This window comes from Electrona antarctica (genome assembly GCF_951216825.1).
Source record: "Electrona antarctica genome assembly, chromosome: 1".
NCBI lineage: Eukaryota > Metazoa > Chordata > Actinopteri > Myctophiformes > Myctophidae > Electrona > Electrona antarctica.
This window is the reverse complement of record NC_136806.1, coordinates 16,410,367-16,416,915: the sequence shown is the minus strand read 5'-3', so window position 1 is coordinate 16,416,915 and position 6,549 is coordinate 16,410,367.

Genomic DNA, 6,549 nt, shown 5'->3' with positions numbered 1-6,549 from the left:
GATGAAATACTTGATTTTAATTTGAATAGCTGATGTAAAAGTAAAAGGCTGCAGCCGCTGCATCTCTCTACGATACTTTCAAATCGAATGGCTGGTGTGACACTGGAAAGACCTCTGTATCTAGGTGCAATGTCAATTTGTATCCTCATGGTGGCACCATATGACCACCTAACGAGCACACTCAGCACACCTGAGCACACTTGAGCTGAGCACGCGCTGCCATCATGTGGTAAATATTGTCAAAAACAAATTCTCTGGAATAATATCTTGTCTTATTGAAGTGACATTATTTGGTGTTAGTTAGGCTCACCGGTAAACGTTTTTTTCTGGAATTATCTGAAAGGGCCAAGGGTAGCAGCATACTAACGCCTAGGTGTGCAATGTGCTTGTAGATTTGTTTTTGTTGTCCGCAACCGACACTGTTCTGCAGCTACATGCATTTCATGAAATACGTCTTGGTCACTCACTGTGTCACTCACTCACTGGTCAGTGAGGGGTGGGAGAGGCTGGACGGCAGCTGGACTTCGAATATCTAACTATAAACGTACAAATATAATTTATGAAAAGGCTAGTTGTTGTAGGCTATGTGGGGATTATCTGACGAGGTACCATTTGATTAGGCAAAACTTCAATTTGCATTTGTTACTAGGAGGCTAAATACAAGTTTGGGTTCATGACAAATAAATTGCTTTACCTTCTTTACTGTGTATGGGTCAATTTTGACCTGTAACATTTAATAATATTGCCTAGGCTTAGATTATAGACGTATAGTCATTTCAGTCATTTCAATGTCTATATGCTATAGAAGTTTAAAAACTGACAACGTCTAAGCTAAGCTTAAATTAGAACGCTAAAAAACTTTCATTTTTAGACCAGTTAAACCCGTTTTTAGACAGACTTCTAATAGCCAACTATTGCTCAGAGGGAGATAACATCCTTATCCATTGTCTTCATTATAGGAAATGTAATGAGTGGATTTTACATTTTGTTTTATAATTGAAACCCTGACCCTAATGGTGTTTACATGGATATGAATGCATAACAAGACAGGTATGAGGTGGCGTAGAAAAAAATACATTTCTAATTTGGGGGGGCTGTGGCTCAGGAGGAGGTAGAGCAGGTTGGAGGTTCGAATCCTGGCTCCTGCTGTCCACATGTCGAAGTGTCCTTGGGCAAGACACTGAACCCCATATTGCCTCCAATGAGTCGGTCTGTGCTAGCTTGCCACCATTGGTGTTTGAATGTGGGAAGCTTTACAGTCTATGGTGGGAAGTGAGGACGCTGGTGTTGACTGTTCACCGCTTTGAGTAAGCAATCTGTACATAGAAAAGTGTTATAAAATGCAAAAATGAAATGAAATGAAATCTATATTTACCCAGGGTATCTGGGCTAAGCTCAAGAACTTGTTTCCAGCCAGGCCCTGCTCATAGAACACATTTCATCGTAGTGGTTGATGCCTTGTTCAAGGGCATTTCAGCGGTGGTAATTTTAACGTGTCGGACGGCTGGTTCGAACTGGGAACCTTCCGGTATCTAGACCGCGCCGCTATCCGTTCGGCCACCGCTGCCACCGCAATCCATTATTAGCGCTCAATTTACTTCAAGGGTTCACTCCTTAGCTGCAGCCTAATGCTGTGGCCCAGCCGGTCATGTCAAAGGACATGTCAAAGGACAACACTGCCGTTGAAAACCCTCTCCCTCTCATAACTGGTTGCCTGAATATGTTTTACCTGCCCTAGCGGGAATTGCTTAGGCCGGCCCTAGAAGTCAGTAATGTGTGCATGTTAAAAAATGACACCAGATAGTGAGGACATAATAAATCAATATGTGTAGGGAAGAGAAACACGTTTACTAGTATTTATTTGTCTGTGTTTGAAGAGTGACTAGTCTATCCAAAATGAACTACACCCCATTGACTGTGTGGCGATGAATCATGTTCAGTGACTGTGCTGGATCTGGAATATACCGTGTAGTGTGTATATTGTTACAGTATACACAGCATATGTATTACATATACTAGGCTGTGTATGTTGTCACTACTATTGAAGGTAGCGAGTTGTTGACTTGTTGTGACAGTACGTACTAGGCTGTGTATGTCGTGTTGTGGCTATGGGTCATAAGGGTACATTATACATGTGTCTTTTGGTCACTTTTCTTTCTTTGTTTTCTTTGTTTCTGACACTCAAGGCTCATGGTGTTCCTCCCGACCTACTCCGGACCCTAGGAGCGAGAATACCAACAAAGTGGCCCTTTTACCAACGGCCGGCGGAACTGCTATAGCCTGGCATTCCTAAAGTAACCGAAGTGCACTGTGCCAAAACCTAACCCTATTCCTAAACTTAACCCCAGTAAAACTATGCCTAACGCTAAACTTATTTCTAACCTTATTCTCAGTAAAACCAAATAAAGAATACAAGAACCGGCACACTGAGCAGTCGGCGGAAAAAACGAATGTTATGTCATGGCATGGCGGCATCTTGGAAGCAGGAGTGGGAGTCAGCTGGACCCAGACGTTGTCTCCGCTACATCTGGGACCCCGGGAAAAGGCATCCAATGAGAAGACCTACTTGCTGATGAAGATCACACAACTGATGACGTCAAGTAGAAGTCAGCCCAAGGTAGGACTCTTTTTTTGTTTGTTTTTGCCGGTGCTGCTGCTGCTGCTTGTGAAGTGTGTATGCTAATGTGATTCAATCAATAATAAGTAGGTCGGGAGTGGCTTATTGTCGGTATCAGCTGGCGGGAGTCTGTCCTCGTTACAATGGTAGATGGATTGCTGAGATGAAGTGCCACCCCCTACCAGCAGCTCCCAGTACTTACCGCACGACTTGCTGCACCCAAGCTGTGCTGCTCATAGGCTGAGTTGGCCGTGCCCGCAATCGAAGCCATGACCTTGTGGTCCAAAGGCGAGAGCTCTACTGATTGAGCTACCCGGACCAATCGGATGAAGCAAGCTGTTGTACTATTGCTGTCATTTTGGGACGCATTGGGGCCAACATGTTCAGTTTACAGTGAATTGAATGCTGATGTGAATCTACACTTATTGTATGTTGCGTTGTGTCTGCCTTTGAAGGTAGTGATTTGTTGAACAGGGAACAGTGGCAGCAGTGGCTCAGGGTCGACTGGTTCGATCCTGTGCTTCTCACGAGTTAGTGTTGAAGTGCCCTTGAGCAAGACTCTGAACCCCTGATTGCTCCCGATGAGCAAGTTAGTGCCTTGCATGGTTTCCTTTTCCATCTGTGTATGAATGGGTGTGTGAATGGGTGATTGTAATGCCCAATCTCTTTAAAGTGCCTTGGATAAAGGCGCTATATAAATGCACCATTTAGCATTTACAGTGGCTCTTGGCCAATTAAATGTATCATATGTGTGAGTTGGCTATTTTCCTTTTAAGTTCAAGCTAGAGCTTTTGGGCTTTGACACAACAGCCATCAGTTGTGGATCTACAGAATCACAACATATTTTGTCTCAGCCCTGTAAATACTGTAAAACCTTTCCATCCATCCACGGCACCCCTAAATAACATTGGTACTATATATAGCACCTTACCTTATCATATTAAGGTAAGGTACCTTGTCATATTATTACGCTATGAAAACTCATTTTGGCTGCTTGTATCCGCGACCCTAGTCTTTTGGTCATGACCCACACTTCATGACCAATGACCATACAGTAGGTGAGAGTAGGAACGATTGCTCTGCAGACCGAGAGCTTTGCCTCTCCTTTCGCCGCGACTGTAATACCGCCCGTGCTGCTCCAATTCTCTGGCTGACCTCCTGTGCCGTACTCCCCTCACTTCACTCGTGAACAAAACCCAGAGCTTTGTATGGTTTGTTTATTTACTAATGCCCAAATAGATAAAATAGAATAGAATTAAAACAATGCTGAAATACAAAGCGACAACATTTAAAAATGACAAGCAACAGGCCAACAGCACACACACCAAGGCCCGCCCCCGCTCGATCATGATTGGCGGAAGGCCCCTCTCTATCCTGATTGGATGAAGGCTGGGCCACCTAGCCAAAAACCCCAGGGGTTAACTGGGGACAGGGAGGAACTCCTTATATGGTCAGCACACTCTAAAGTAGGGAGGATTATCACAACAAAACAAAAAAAGAAGTGATATTTGAATTAAGTGAAATCATCAGTGAATATACCTTTAAACTAAGGCATGACTTTTTGTATGTGGTTGTCATAACATCTTAAAGCACACCTGGACTTGTCTCACGGCACGCAGCGCAGGCTACTGTGCCTCGGCAGAGTCAGCACACTGTTTTGGAACCCCACTGGACTGGAGGAGCAGAGTGAAGAGAATAGATGTTGTTTTTTTCCCTTTCACCTCAATGCTGGCGGCCTATCAGACAAGTGTTGACGTGGCAGCATGATTCCAAGCACTTCACAGATGCAGACTTCCCTCTCAGTCTCACTCCCTCTGTCCCTCCCTCCCTCCCTCCCTACCTCCGCCCTCTCTCTCTCTCTCTCTCTCTCTCTCTCGCTCTCTCTCTCCCCGGCTCTCTGAGTTGTAGGCCAATATAGTCTGCGTGTGATGCTCAGCCAGCTCCAACCAACACTCTCAGAATACCTCTTTGGCTTCCATTCCATGGTTGTGAGTTCAAGTTCAATCCAGAAAGGAGCACATGAAATATGTCTGTGTGTCAGACTGCGCTGCCAGACCAGACATGCTGCGGGCGGAAAAACCTCCAGAGGTTTCTATAATTCACTCTAGGGTGGAAATAACAGAGCATGACCTCTCATCAAATATCTGTATTTGAGGGTGTTATATGACAGTTTTACAGAATGACAGCAGGTTTGTGAAAGACTTGTGTTCTATAAAGCACTTCATTTTTTCTTTTGCTTTTTTTTGTTGCTGCGTTGTGTGTGTGTGTGTGTGTGTGTGTGTGTGTGTGTGTGTGTGTGTGTGTGTGTGTGTGTGTGTGTGTGTGTGTGTGTGTGTGTGTGTGTGTGTGTGTGTGTGTGTGTGTGTGTGTGTGTGTGTGTGTGTGTGTGTGTGTGTGTGTGTGTGTGTGTGTGTGTGTGTGTGTGTGTGTGCGTGCGTGCGTGCGTGCGTGCGTGCGTGCGTGCGTGCGCGTGCTCGTGCGTGCGCGTGTCCGTGCGTGCGTGCACATTTATTTGTGAGTTGGGTGGTCAGCTGACTACATGTCCAGCCAGGCCACATGTGGAATGTATTAACTGCAGTCACCTGTGGTTAACAGACCAGACCAGGCTGAAACAGGGGTTGGAAAAAGTACTCACATTTTCTACTAGTAAAAGTATCAATACTGCAATATTCAAATACTCTGTTACAAGTACAAGTCTGGTATTCAAATTTTACTTGAGTAAAAGTACAAAAGTATTGGTATCAAATATTTCCAAAAAAGTGCCAAAAGTAGAAAGTGAGAATGGCCCCATTTCCCACGTTTTCGAATGTATTAAACATCTTTTGAAAATAGCAGATCTACAAGCTCATCGCGACGCATTGTGAGCTTGTAGATTACTATTTTATATTTATATTTTCAAATGGCAATGGGTAATGTATGTTTTGTAATAATAATCAAAATGTACAAAGTAACTAAAGTTAAAATAAATACATGTAGTGGTGTAAAAGTACAATATTCGGATCTGAGATGTAGTGGAGTTGAAGTATGGGGTGGCAGTGGCTCAGGGGTAGAGTGACTGGATGGGAACCGCAAGGTTCCTAGTACGATCCCTGTGGGCTCACCCAGAGTTAGTGTCCAAGGGTGCGTTCGGAAATGCGCACCAGGAATGTGGTCAGTTTGTTGAGTGTGGTGGGCGGTGACACCACAGAGTGCGTTCAGTGTGCCTTATTTACGAACGACCACAGCTGTGACGCAATCACACAGATTCACACTGGACAACCCCAGCTTCAGGGTAGGGTCGCTCAGTGCGGGCAATCGGCGCACTGGATTTTCGAACGACAACGCACCAAGTGCACTGAATAAACGAACGACAAGAGAGCACACCAGTGCGTTCAGGGCGCATTTCCGAACGCACCCCAAGTGTCCTTGAGCAACCCCTAATTGCTCCCGATGTGCAGGTTGGTGCCTTGCATGTGATGGAGGAGCGGTATGGCAAAATAAAGGTACTGAGATGTGATTGGCCAAACATGTCTTAAGATTGGCAGCTCTGCTAGACAATTAGACACCTCACCTTATTATTAGAGCTTTGTTTTGGACTAACGTTGGATTTCCAAAGTGTATGCCAACTTATAATAATCACTGTGATCTTGTTGACAGTTGATACAATATCTCACATATCAGCTGTCGAAGGACAAGAACAGAAGCTACTCACTCACAATCTTTATGCTCCAGTACGTTTATTGGCAATGACCCTATAGGCTCTTCGTCAGGTCAGAACCCCATGACCCTATAGGCTCTTCGTCAGGTCAGAACCCCATGAGCAGTTTGACCCTATAGGCTCTTCGTCAGGTCAGAACCCCATGACCCTATAGGCTCTTCGTCAGGTCAGAACCCCATGACCCTATAGGCTCTTCGTCAGGTCAGACCCTATAGGCTCTTCGTCAGGTCAGAAC